The sequence below is a fragment of the Trichomycterus rosablanca genome, chromosome 27 (assembly GCF_030014385.1).
Source record: "Trichomycterus rosablanca isolate fTriRos1 chromosome 27, fTriRos1.hap1, whole genome shotgun sequence".
Lineage (NCBI taxonomy): Eukaryota > Metazoa > Chordata > Actinopteri > Siluriformes > Trichomycteridae > Trichomycterus > Trichomycterus rosablanca.
This window is the reverse complement of record NC_086014.1, coordinates 12,028,795-12,042,401: the sequence shown is the minus strand read 5'-3', so window position 1 is coordinate 12,042,401 and position 13,607 is coordinate 12,028,795. Positions and strand designations below refer to the sequence as shown.

Genomic DNA, 13,607 nt, shown 5'->3' with positions numbered 1-13,607 from the left:
AGCATCTAAATTTTTTTCTGTTTGTAGATTTCTCATTAGAGTATTTATCCACCATGTTAGTGTTTATTATTATTATTATTATTATTATTGTTTATAGCTTTTTTATGTTGTAGAATCTATCTAGCAGTTTGATTTTTTCTGTTTGTAGATTTCTCATTATAGTATTTATCCACCATGTTAGAGTTAGTGTTTATTATTATTATAAGTATTATTATTATTATTATTATTATTATTATTATTATTTTACTGTTTATAGCTTTCTTGTTGTAGAATTTATCTAGCACAGCTGTTTGAAGTTCTCTTACAACATGTATCCAGCTGATGGCGCTACTGATTCATTTATTGAGCAGAATGTACATTTCTACAGCCTGAAAAAACAACTACAACTGGTAATCAGATTATATTCCTTTTAATACGAATCTAATAGTTACACATATTAAGTGTTTGATCATGTACAGGGTCGCAGTGGGTCCTGCTCTGCCCAAATGCACTGGGAGTAAGTTCAGAATAAACAATTATTCAAGCTTTAACAACTTTTATCCAGCAGGGAGAGCTATTGACACAATTATTGTATTCTTAAGTATTTGTGCCGAATATTTTCATTGCCTGTAAATCCATTAAAACAGTAAATTAAATTTCAACCAGAATAAAACGAATCCGATAGTTAAAATAATGAATAATGAAATCCCTGGGCTGCCTTATAACTTATCAACATATCATGCACATTCTGTTTAATGAGTCTACAGAGATTAATCAGAAACTAATTGGTCAAAGCAATCAGTGGTCCAACAAATGTGTTTGTAGGGGTCAACAAGGTCAAACCCCACAGGCCACAAGAGCAGTACAGATAGTTCAAGTGACAAACAGGTCAAAGTGCAGGTTAAAGTGTCATCTTTCTTTCAAAGCTACCTACATCAATATCAGATAAAGCCCATAACTATTACAGCCTTTCAAGTACTTACCCCCCAACCACCAAAAAAAACCTGCACAAGGTTGATTGGATGTATTAAATGCCTAATGTTTGAAAGCCACACAATAGATTGGTGTCCAGGGTGTATTACGACCCTGATTTGAAAAACATTAAAAAATAATAAAGAGAAAAGAATAAAGAATTCAACAAATTAGTTGTAAAATTATTTGTGCTAAGAAAATATAGGCTATAAAAACTTAATAAATAACTAAGACATATAAAAAACCTACCAGAATAAAACACTAAGGCATGGCAGGAATATAAATGTGTTGTAATGCTAATATACGAATATTTAATGTATATTTAAAATAGTTTACGATTATTTAAATTTACATTATGTTTTAAAAGATACATTTACAGTTGTTATGACTTTTTTTTTTTGCTTTCTAACAGTTTTAACTGGATTTGACAATTATTGTACAGTTGACATTATTGTAATTTACTAATAAATGGATTAATATAAAAAAATCTTAGTGTTCAAGTTTTAATTGGTAAAATAGTGCCATCATAGTGGAATCATTGTTTTGAAATGTTTGTGTATTTGAGTTTGGAATAAACTATAATGTATTTATTATTATTTATAATAATAATAATAATAATGACGATATCAATAATGATAAGTATCATTATTGTTTTATTGTTTAATTGTTATTATTATTATTATTATTTGCTCCATTTTGGTTCAATGAATTCATCTGAGTTAACGGAAAAACATTTTGCACCCTTGAGCCACAATGGCGGTGGTTTCATGTTTTTAATCCCTAATAACGCTTTACTCCCTACATAGGGGCACTTTCTAAAGTAGATTTTGTGCTCAGCCTAGTGCACTATAGTAATAGAACAACTGTATTTGGAATACAGCCGCAGTATTACTGGGAGTAAACAGTTCCTTCCCACATGCAGCAGCCTATCGAGGCTCCTCTCCCGTCAGTCCGAGTAAGAGGCCGACTGAGATGTGCTGGAAGAGAAGAACAGACGGGGGATTATTTTGCTTCGCAGCGGATTTTTTTTGCTCTTTAAATCTTTATTCTGAATCTTCTAATGCGCTTCTCGCTTTTATAAAGTCGTGAAGACTTCATCGCAATGTTTTTTTCCTAATGCGCATGGATCCAACTGGAGAGTTTCTGTTATTATCGGAATTAGCTTAGCTTTATTTCAGATTAGCATATGGTAACGGTCTCTCCGACGCGTTGGTGGTTACCTGGACTGAAATGTGTGTCGTTTCTCACGGATACCCTTCAACTCGAGCTTGCTGATTTAAAAGGCCTCAAATGGGAAAATCAAGCGTCGGAGGTAGAAGTATTTCTGTTGTGATTTTGTAGATGTAGCTCGCATTTCGCACGGAGGTGAGTAACAGAGTTTATTTGTATTTCACAGAAACATTGCTGTTTGTGCTTATAGGCGAGTTATTCTTGCATTGCGAGGGTCAAACCAGATAGCAACACGCTAGCAACGTTGGCAATGCGGACCAGGGTTGCATTCCATACTGCACACTACGGTACTAGTTAGTATGTACATTTAATAACACATATTATCTGCTGTGTGTACTTCTTATACTGTTTAGTACCATGCTATGCTGTCTGGCATGCAGCCTGGGAGTTTGTTGTTTTTTCTAGCTTCCTTGCAGTGCTGTTTATTATGACTTTTTGTTTTGCTGTTTGTTTTCGCTTGTTTCTTATATTGTTTTGTAGCTTTAAACAAAATATTCAATAGAAAGGTGGAGGTTTATAAATATTGAGAAGCTTGCTAGATTGTTTGTAAACAGCCTGTACTGCGCAGTTCTGGGCATCAGTGTAATAGGATTAATATCTTCGTACACGTTTCATCAAGCAACACAAATGATTCTTTGGTGTTTTTGTGAGGCTTTTCTGCATTTTTCTATGTGTATTCAGCAGTGTTGTGAAGCTATTTTACCCTCTAGTACTTACAATGTGGTAAAACAACAGCATAGTCAGTTTTAGGGTGTTTGATTTGATCTTAATTATGTGATATTGACATTTTATGCTGTGATGCACATGTTTATGTTCAGTGACATCACGTGTCATTCACATGAACCTTAGGCACATATCATTATAAACATTATAAAGTTGGAATATTGAGCTCTTGTTTCAGTAGTAGATTAATATAGAACAATGTTGAATTGCAACACTCATATTTAAAACATTTAGGGTTGAATTGGACCTTTATTTATATATTTTCTTCTTACCTGGCAATGTTTACAATGCAGAGCATTAACAAGGCCTTGTATGAGTGGTTAAAGTTAATCTTTTAAGTTAATTAAAAGAGCATGAGGAGAAATACTAATGCCGGTCCCTAAATATACAGTATAATATATTTTGCAATTGATTCATATTCAGTGCAGTGAATGTGTTGCATGTTCAGCATGACACACTAGTGTAAAACATGCAGTTATTACGCCTGTATTGTTTTTTTAAGATATTTGCAGAGAGCTGGCCCGGTTATTGCAATGACATACGTTTTGGATCAGCTCTATAAGCTGATTAGAACAGATTTCATACTGGCATTACATTGAAAATACTAATAAACAGCATCAAATTTTGGAACCTGTAATCAGTGTGGACCAGATTACATTGCTTCTATGGTTCCAATACAACCAAACTCATTCCCTGCTTATTTAGGCATAGAAAGTTGGGAAAAAATCTCATTTCCGATGACCTACAACACTGGCTGCAATACCAGACTTCTTCATGTCTACGTAGTGTTTAGCTCATTTAAACAATCGGACAAAATAGTTTGCACGAGTGTCTGTGTAGTTATTTAGGTGACAGACCTATAACGATCAGGATCAGGTTAGTGTTGGCATTAGTGAAATTGCCTAAAAGTAAAATATTTCCTTTAATATTACCTCTGTGTTCTGACAGCAAAGGTCTCAGGATTTGTCAGAAGATGAGACAGTATTGCTGATCCTTATGTATTCACATGTGGCTGCTTATTTTGTTGCATTATTGTGTTTGCATAAAGGGAATCCATACTGCTAATGTTGTCGTTCAATGCTGATTAATTGCACGAGGAGGATGTGTGTCCAGTTGCATGTGTACAAGAAAGCTTGCTGATTAAAAAGAGGTTTTGTTGGTAAGAGTTAAAGAGTAACGTTGTGCTGTTGGTGCAGAGCTAAAGCAGCGCTGCAGTAAAGCCTTCTGCTGTATTTTGTAGCTTGATGTTTCTGAATTGCTAGATTGCAGGTATACTTTTATTATTTGTTCGTTTTCTGTTTCTTCAGAAATAAATAAACTAGCTGAAAGCTTGCTAAGTCACTAGCTGCCCCGAGCAGGGTGAATCTTTGAATTTGAATTCCACCTGGTGTAAAAAACAATGTTATTGCTTCACATACAAGCTTTAAAATGCAAATCAACATGCATTCTTGTTTTTCGGATCGAAGTCGGTTGTTCAGTTCACCAGAAGTCATGGTGTCACCTTGCTGCATTGTGTTTTGTTTTCGTGCATTATGGTACCTGTTTTTCCTGTTTAGAAAGTGTCAGTTTCTCAGTCCCTTGCCTGTGGCAAGTTTAAGATTGTGTTTTTCTTATTGTCTGGCTCCTTGATCTGAAGGAAATGGAGTCCTGGCCAAGGCGGTGGAGAAACCAGCTCCGATATTAGGAGCTGCACTTCCTCAAACTGATTTATCTCTCATTTAGAACAAGTGTAAGAAATTGTAACGTTTCTAAAATATTCCTAACATTCTGTGTGAACATGGGGATACTGAAACATACTTATTTGTTCAGATTGCTTACAGACCACATTTGTTTTTGGAAAGTGAACATGCCCGGTTGTTTGTAACACAGCTAGAATGTGTAGGCGAGTTGAGTCCTGCAGACTTGGGATTATTTTGGCAGTACAGTGTAGGCTTATGTATATTTCATCTTGACTCGTATACTTACATGTTGCATAACCGTTCATTGAGTGCCTTTCCACAAAACAGTGAGTCGGATATGTCAAAATGGACTATTACGTAACACTTTCTCTTCTATTGTAAATAGTGTTTTTCGAGCGGTGTTGTCAAGTGCTTAAATAAATCTCGGTCGATACGATGCCCATATGCTTGTGCATGGCTATATATCCAGTTGCATTTTAGCCTCAGCACATTCAGTTTATTTACTTTAAAAGCTCATAGTGTATGAAAAATGTAGTTAAAAATAAATGTGATCGCAGCATTGGGTTAGATAAACACTCAGTCGGCACAAATACCCACAAGGAATTTTAACGGTGTGGGAATCCATGTCGATGCACATGGTCTTAGTATCAACCTGTCTGTCCGAGTTTACCGCGGCACTAAATACTGCAAAATATATTATGCATATAAATCGAATCTAATGCACATAGAATAATGAAACTGGAGCTCTCTTATTTTGTACACATTATAAGAAGAACCAGTTTATTGGGAAAGACAGTTGTGCTAGGAAGAGTTGATGGCAAAATAGGAAGAGGACAGTTGAGACTTAACGGGATTGATTGATAATAAAGTATTAACCTGTATGTAGTATATCAGTTAGTGCACTGGGATATCTGTGTATGTCTTTACAAATACTGGACATTGCTGACCTTCTTGCTATGTCAGCGATGGCTTGGACACCAGCCTTATTTTTGATACATTATTAGCCTGGTTAGTCAGTCCCATCTCTTAATGGATGCTTGCCAATGACTTGGTTTGTTTCTAAGAATGAATGCCTCACTTGCACTTCCCTTTGGTATTTATGTTCATGTAACTGTTTAACTGCTCTTGTATCCTTTTGTTTTGGTAATAAAGCCTTATTGGTGTAAAACTTAGTATCAGAATTGATGCTGACTTTCTTTGGCGATTTGTTTTGACACAATTTACCATCCAATCCACCTACACGTATGCTCTCCAGCCTCTGTTCAGAGCTCTGATGCTAGTGAATCGTATTGAAAATGGAACAAATTGATCTGGGTGCATGTCGGGTCTTTTGAAATCTACCGATATGCTATTGATTGTGTTAATGGTTGTTGGAAACAGGACTAATGATGGTTTTACTAGTATGGCACATTTTAAAGGTGGCTATTAGCTTTAATTACATTTCTAGCTGGATTCTCTGTCTAATCTGTACTTTATTCGAGTAAACCCACGATTCTGGGCTGTTTTATCCAAACTGCACACTGCTGCACCAGCATACCGCCAGAACTGGTTGCTTTTCCAACTCTGGAACGTTTTACTCAGATGAATTAAACAACCTGCGCAAAATGGTAAGACGTACAAACAGCATCAGTTGCATACAGACGTACAAACAGCATCAGTTGCATACAGACGTCGTGGCATTAAACACAGTGTGACAGGAACAGGTTTCACTTTAGCATTCTGGTATTGAGAGACACCGTGCTCAGAGCAATCTTATTGTGATTGGTTATTGCATCTTGGTTTCCTCTGACCACCCCCTTCCCTTCAGTAAGCAGGAACGCCGTGGCCTCTGTTTCACTTCTCCCCTGCTGTCTAAATGCTTTATAGGCCCCTCCTCACTTTATCTCCTCGGAGGCCAAATGCCATTTAAAATCCCCTTTGAAATCTTTCCCCTCCTCCCCTGATTACACACACATTCTGAATGGCAGTGTTCCTCTGCTAGGTTGTTCCTCTGCTACCGCTGCTACATTCGGAGGATCTTTTAGACCCTCGTTGTGCTTCGACTGCAGTGCTTTCAAGAACATGGAATGAATTAAAGGAGATGCTTCTTCCTCTCTTTGTCTCGTGCCTGCTTCTGCTGCAGTTTTTTAGACTGATATACCTCCCCCAGCGTCTTTTTATCTTTTAGTGTCAGATATTTGAAAGAAATCCCATCTGTGGCTTGGGGATGATTAGTTGAAGCGTAGGACTGGGACATAAACAAACAAAATAATGCACATATGACTGTGTTTCTTTTTTTACCAAGCCAGAAATAGAGTTTGTGATGGTTGGCAGTGTATGGCGTTATCCTGGTATTATACTGTAGTTTTTGTTTTATTTCTTGAACCAGTAGTGAGAATATTCTGTGTGTGTGTGTGTGTGTGTGTGATGCTACAGCCAAAGATTGCAGCTTCACTTGCGTGGGCTGTAGTGAATAGACCAGAGGAGGGCGGATCGGCGACGGTTATTGTTTTGATTGGATGTGCCGCACACCGAGTGATGTATTATCCTGATGTGGCACACTGGGTGTTCGCCGTGAACTGATAACAGAGAGACGTTGCACTGAGATTGTGTGTTTTTACAACAGAGAAACAGGTGGCTTCAGCCATTTCCTCCCTTGCACACACACACACACACACACACACTCTCGCTCTTGCTGCAATGCAGGCCACACTTTATAGAATTGGCCTTTCCGACACTGCTAAATGTTTTACATTTCTTTTGGTTTTGCTAAAAGAAGCGTAACAGTATAAGTATATTTGCTCGAACGACTTTCTCATGCCCAGGGTCACGTCATAAATGAACGAATAACTAAAGTGCATAGTATAATTTATATATAAGTAATATATATATTTAAACATTTCGGGTGGGGACATCAGTGATTAACCAGTGAATCGACAAAGAAGTCGTGGAACTAGTAAATATTAGCACACGGCCTTTCTGTTATGTTATTTTTATAGAAAGGAGTTGGATTTTGCATTATAAAGGTAAAAACTATGCTAAGCATGTTATAATATCTACACTAATGTTTTGAGGAAGCTTTAATCCACTGACTGCAGGTTTAGTTAGCGCTTGTAAAGAACTCTGTGCTTACTGAAATCTTTATTTTAAATTCTAAACTGGTTTTGCTCATGGTATTTTGTTCATCTCACTGCCCTGTTCACCATGTTACACTGGTTTTATTTAATTTAGCATAAACACTTGTTTATATGAAGTTTGTGACGCTTTTTTGCAGGGTTTAACAGCTTAAAAGCGGTAATAAACGTTGATACCGCAAGGTTGCCAAGCTGTGTTTAATGCACTGTAAAAGCATGTGGTCATAAATGTTACTTAATTTTACCTCTATGTGACTGCTGGGTATATAATCTCATAACAGTACTGAGGTGGTTCCGTAAAACCAAGCACTCCCGCCTACAGTGCGGCTAATCACCGTTATATGTGTGTATATGAATCGCACCGAATGTTCACCAGAACATCCTGTTGATTTCCATTTATCTAATGAAGTGAGGGGGTCCGCAGGAGCCGAGCTCGGCCTGGCCGAATCTCAATCCCTGGCTCCTTTAGCCCCGCTCTCCTTTTGATGGGGCAGCTGCAGCCATTCAATCGGCCCATTTTCATTGAAATGCGGCGGCGACAGGAAGGGGGGGATGGGCTCCTGGACACTGTGCATGACTGAAAAGCCCACCTAACCAAAGAGCAGAGGGAGCACGGCCACCGCAGGCCTCTGACACTCTATTGTTTTTCGGCAGCTTGGTGCCAAGTGCTTAGAACAAAGACCTGAAGCACGTAGAATGTTTTTAATGCCTGTTGTTTATTGATTGCTTTTATTCTGGGAATGAAAAAGGGAGTTTGGTTCAGGTTTAAAACCTTCGAAAAAATGTTTAGTTGTGCTTGCTTTGAGATTATAGTGGAACATCAACTATTGAAACAAATGGATTCCTTCTTATAACTGGGAGACAGAGTAGCAAGTATTGCAGAACGTGCTGGTTAAGTGGAGTTAGAATGGCAGCAGGCACGGCGGTGATGTCCTGTGACCACTCATGAAGGTCTAGAAGATGACCAAGTCAAACACCAGCAATAGATGAGCGATCGTCTCTGACTTTACATCTGCAAGGAGTGTCTAATAGGGTGGACAGTGAGTGGACACGGTATTTAAAAACTCCAGCAGCGCTGCTGTGTCTCATCCACTCATACCAGCACAACACACACTAACACACAACCACCATGTCAGTGTCACTGCAGTACTGAGAATGACCCACCACCTAAATAATACCTGCTCTGTGGGGGTCCTGACCATTGAAGAACCGCATGAAAGCAGGCTAAAAAAGCATGCAGAGAAACAGATGGACTCCAGTCAGTAATTGTAGAACTACAAAGTGCTCCTATATGGTAAGTGGAGCTGATAAAATGCACAGTGAGTGTAGAAACAAGGAGGTGGTTTTAATGTTATGACTGATCGGTGTATATACATGCATATAAACATGTTGTACATTATATTACGTGGTAAAATGTATTAGTAGTATTATTTAGGCTAGTGTGTCAGCATGGGTTCTCTGGTTCTCGCAGCACTGACCACGTGGTATGTCACCTGTTGCTCTCTCAGGGTTGGGTTGTGTGTTTTTCCACTATCGAACGTTGGGACAGGTGTGGTAACCTTCCCCTCCGGCTCTGTGCCAAGCCCCATGCATTCTCCTAGTGCCATTGATTCGCCGTGAGTCATAGCTTGTTTTGAACTTGCCATTTCCTGGTATTGCAGCACATTAAACTAGTTTGCGGTCAGAGGGGAGGGTTCTCTGACGGCGGCAGTTTGCTGTGCCTGTCGGTTCTGCAGCATTCGGTAGCACTCGTCATGCAGAAACACAATCTGTACATCCAGACCGCAGCTTCTTTGGGCTTGCATACCTGCTAGTTTTGATCAGCAGTCAAAAATCCCACTGAGCAGTTTGTACAATCGTTTTTTAGTCTCTGATTTCGGATTAGGATTAGTAAAGATTTGATATTCATGACTGTGCCAGCCTCCTCCCCCTCTTCTGTTTAATGTTCTTTTAAAAATGTGCGGTCTGAACCTTCAAATCAGGCATATCAGGTTTATTCTCGGGAAGGCTTTTATTTACTGATTACAGGGGCCTTTTTGTTGCGGGATGGACGCGAAGCCTTCAGACATGCAGTTTGTCAAATGGACATGATATAATAGTGGCCACAAGTTTTATGTTTGCACTGCTGTCCGACTTTAAACATGTTTTGTCATTTCACCACCGATTTTACCACCGCTTTATCCTGGTCAGGGTCACAGGTAGTCACTGGGCGCAGTAACACAGCCCGGACTGTGTTAGTCAATCCTCTGATAGACTCTAATATAAAAAAACAAATTATATAAAATTTTACTATAAAGTCTGTTCCTTCTACCTCACAAAAACACACCTCATTTTATAAACAATCTTCTCATTTGTTTTTATATGTAAGGTAGTGAGTAAATCAATATGTATGTGTTGCTGTAAAATGGATTTGTGGGCAGCTGTAGCCTAGTGGTTAAGGTACTGGACTGGTAATCAGAAGGTTGCCAGTTCAAGCCTCAACACTGCCAGGTTGCCACTGTTGGGCCCTTGAGCAAGGCCCTTAACCCTCAATTGCTTAGATTGTATAATTTGTATGCACTGCAGGGTCTATTTACCCTATTTGAGATATACCCAGTGTTTCCCAGACAGGCTCTCAAATCATTGTGACCCTAAACAGGCTAAATCAGCTGCTGAAAATGAAATGATGAAAATAATAATTGAGTTAATTACTGTTATTATAATATCCAGTTATATGCCATCGCACCTCTTGGTTTTCCTGATGCTTTTGGTTTGGTCTTTTAGTTACATGTACATTTTCAGCATTTAGCAGACACCTTTTTCCAGTGACTTACAGTACTAGTATACTTTCTAAGCAATTGAGGGTTAAGGGCCTTGCTCAAGGGCCCAACAGTGGCAATCTGGCACTAAAAGAACAACCTTTCAATAACTAGTCCAGTACCTTACTCGCTAGGCTACTGCTGCCACGATAAAAATTTAACTAGTGTGTGTGTGTGAGATTTGCAGTGTGTTGTTTCGATCATAAGTTCAGAATAAATCTGATGCGAGGAACAAGAGTGTGAAGGTGTAAGCGCGAGTATTTAGGACTATACGAGTCTTTAAAAGTCTCATACGCGATGTCATTAGAAATGCAATCACAAGCTCGACGACGTGGCAGAACTTGGTGACTTTGATAATTGTTTGCTATTAGCTGTGATTAGCGCATAACAACACGTCAGCGTTCGCTCCCCAGGACCACCAACATCTGTGACTCAACATGAAGCCACACACTCACACTCACACACACAGATAGTGTGCAGACAGAATACTAGAGCGAGTAAGACTGTTCACAGGATGCACAGTGATGCTTTTGAGCTTGTACAACATTTATTTGATTAGTTGCTGCTGAACTAGAACAGAAACGCTGGATCGACCAGCTAACGGATTTCATCTGTTGAACTCTGTGTATGAAAAATAGCTCCGGTGTCGCTTCTACATTATAAAATTCCCTGAAGGCGTATTGTAGATAAATCTTATTTATTCTGTGTTCGGTGGCCTTCGACTTTTTGTTGGGGAAGCATCTGTATCATGTCTTCCAGATGTTCTGAATTAAACTTGATGCTGTACAGCTAAAAAATGAAGCAGAATTCTATTTATAGTGTGTATATAGCGTCCTGTTCTTGTTTTGGTTTGGTGGAAAAATAAATGATTATTTTAGGGGTGTGCATTTTTTGTCGAAAATCGTAACTGTATGAAGTTACATCAACAGTGTTGTGGCCGATATCTGGTTTTGTTTGAATATGACGTGTTGTGCTAGTAATAGTTAGTTTGCTAGTACACTAATCTCTAGAATAGACGGTAAAATTATCAACATGTAGACACCTCACTGTCACTGCTGGAAATAGTCCACCAACCAATATATCCAGCCAACAGCGCCCCGTGGGCAGCTTCCGGTGACCACTGATGAAGGTCTAGAAGATGACCGACTCAAACAGCAGCAACAGATGAGCGATCGTCTAACTGTGACTTTACATCTACAAGGTGGACCAACTAGGTAGGAGTGTCTAATAGAGTGGACAGTGAGTGGACACGGTATTTAAAAACTATTGCTCATACCAGCACAACACACACTAACACACCACCACCATGTCAGTGTCACTGCAGTGCTGAGAATGATCCACCGCCTAAATAATACCTGCTCTGTGGTGGTCCTGTGGGGGTCCTGACCAGTGAAGAACAGCATGAAAGCAGGTTTAAAAAAGCATGTAGAGAAACAGATGGACTTCAGTTAGTAATTGTAGAACTACAAAGTGCTTCTATATGGTAAGTGGAGCTGATAACATGGACAGTGAGTGTAGAAACAAGAAGGTGGTTTTAATGTTATGGCTGATCGGTGTATATTTGATGGAGATAATATTTTTCTATCGCGGTTTTCATTCCAGTAAGCGTAAAAACTCTTGTAGCCTGTTTCCATTTTATTCGAAAACTATCCTGCACACTCTGCATTATTGATCCGCTTTTAGATTATTTTCTTATAGATCAGTATCGGCAGCAGTCATCACAACTGCATTAGAATTTCGATACCTGTCTACAAGTGATCAATGTGAAACGGTGCTCTTTATTAGAAGCTTTGTGCTAATCTAAGACGTGATTTTCAGTATTTCAGTATTAACTCACTGCGGTAACATTTCCAAATACAGGCCCAATTTGCTCGTTTCGCATGTACTTCGTTGTCTTAAATTTGTATGAAAATGCACTCGTTTTTATGTTCAGTTTACATTCACAGTGAAATTATTACTTTTTTTAAAGCATTTATGCATCTTCTCTCAATCTAGTTGTATTCAGTTACCCAGCAGCGTCTCTCCTCCACTGCGGCAGACCTGTTTGCCTGTTTATTATTTTAAATTTAAAGCGTTCTTAGTTGTGATGTATACACGGACGGCATGTTGTCATTACATTGCTGCATTTACATTTATAGCATTTGTTACGTTCAGTGATGGCATAGTTACCTTGAAAAAGTAATCTGATTACTGATTACTCCTTTAAAAAGTAACTTAGTTACTTTATGGATTACTTGATTTTAAAAGTAACTAAGTTAAATTACAAGTTACTTTATTAGTTATATAATGCGGTCCGCTAATGTATCCCATAATGCAACTGGAGCTGCGTAGGCGATTGAAGCGGAATAAGAAACAAGAAAGACGCGGAAAACGGAGAGTCCTCTGTTCACAAGTGTAAGTAAGATAAATAAAATACAATTTTTTAAAAACAAATAAATAACAAAAGGACGATAAATATCCTAAATGTTGGTGAGTGGGGTTTGTAATGAGTCTGTAACTATGGTGATATTACGTCATCACGTCTCCACGTCATCACTTGACGTTGGTAAGATGTACTTCTTTACCGGCCGAGCAGTGCACACTTCCTCCAATCTAGTACGTACTCTGTAAGTATGCGATTCCGGACACAGCCCATGACTTCATAGGCCAGACGTCACTCCCCGAGACGCAAGAAGAAAGCAAAAATATATCTTTTTACTAAGGAAAATGACGAAAATAGCAACGCACAGTAACTTGGATAAGTAACTTTAATCTGATTACTGGATTGGAAATAGTAACGCGTTAGATTACTCGCTACTGAAAAATGTGGTCAGATTAACGCGTTACTGACATCAGTGGTTACGTTTATCCAAACTGACTCACAATTTTGACTCAATACAGAATATAATTCAAGCAATTTAGGGTTAAGGGGATTTGAGAATTTGGTTTGCAGTAGTGGTACCTGAACCATCAACCGTCTGATTACTAGTCCGGTACCTTAACCTCTGCCCCTCTACACTTGAATATGCACAGTTTTACCAGAAACATACAGAAAGCAATAAAACTGGGCTCTCTTTTTGTGCTTGTTTACATTCCGCAGCCTGTCGCAAGTGCCAGTGCTGTGGTAACGATTA

At 38.7% G+C, this 13,607-nt stretch overlaps 1 protein-coding gene across 1 annotated transcript in view; it reads left to right on the top strand.

Moving 5' to 3' along the window:
- Positions 1 to 2,131: 2,131 nt before the first annotated feature.
- The window catches only part of ankrd11 (ankyrin repeat domain 11), a 115,299-nt gene continuing 103,823 nt past the window's right edge, over positions 2,132 to 13,607 (top strand). The window contains exon 1 of the mRNA XM_062989854.1: positions 2,132 to 2,316. The gene's annotated coding sequence lies outside the window, so the exon portion shown is untranslated. The remainder of the gene's footprint in view (positions 2,317 to 13,607) is intronic.